Below are 1048 nucleotides of genomic sequence, written 5' to 3'. Positions count from 1 at the left end.
AAAAAAAAAAAAAGAAAAAAAACAAGTTTGAAGTTATAAAGGAAGCAAATAAGGGTACATAAATTAATATTTGAGAGTACGAGGCAAGTGATCGCCTGAGGTCAAGAGTTCAAGACCAGGCCGGACGCAGTGACGCAAACCTGTAATCCCAGCACTTTGGGAGGATGAAGCAGGCAGATCACCTGAGGTTAGGAGTTCGAGACCAGCCTGGCCAACATAGCAAAACCCCATCTCTACTAAAAATACAGAAATTAGCTGGGTGTGGTGGCACATGCCTGTAATCCCAGCTACTCACAATGAGTAAAGGAAGGCTTTCCAGAGAGAATAACATTTAAGAGAGACAAAGATAGCCAGGCATGGTGGCTCACGCCTGTAATCCCAGCACTTTGGGAGGCTGAAGCGGGCATATCACCTGAGGTTGGGAGTTTGAGACCAGCCTGACCATCATGGAGAAACCCTGTCTCCACTAAAAAGTACAAAAATTAGCTGGGCATGGTGGTGCATGCCTGTAGTCCCAGCTGCTTGGGAGGTTGAGGTAGGAGAATTGCTTGAACCCGGAAGGCGGAGGTTGTGGTAAGCCGAGATCGCGCCACTGCACTCCAGCCTGGCAACAAGAAGGAGACTCCGTCTCAAAAAAAAAAAAAAGAGAGAGAGAGAGAGAGAAAGGCTAAGAAAATGTTCATTAGGGGCTGGGCTCCGTGGCTGACACCTGTAATCCTAGAACTTTGGGAGACTGAGGCAGGCAGATGGCTTTAGCTTTGGAGACCACCCTAGGCTACATGGCAAAACCTCATCTCTATCAATTGAAAAAAAAGTTCATTAGGGAGTCAGGTTTTCTAGGAAGAGGGACAAGCAGAGGCAAAGGACTAAAGCTCAGACAGAATATGGCTCATTTGAAGAACTGAAAGAAGTTCAGTATAGCTGCAGTACAGAGTTTGATCAGAATTGGAGAATGGAAAGATATGATGCTGCAGTTAAGTAGGGCCAGATTGTGTGTGACCTTATGAGTCAGGGTAAGAACTCTGAACTCTTTTTTTTTTTTTTTTTT

Source organism: Cebus imitator, unplaced genomic scaffold (genome assembly GCF_001604975.1).
Source record: "Cebus imitator isolate Cc_AM_T3 unplaced genomic scaffold, Cebus_imitator-1.0 Scaffold741, whole genome shotgun sequence".
Lineage (NCBI taxonomy): Eukaryota > Metazoa > Chordata > Mammalia > Primates > Cebidae > Cebus > Cebus imitator.
Note: the sequence above shows the minus strand (reverse complement) of the source record.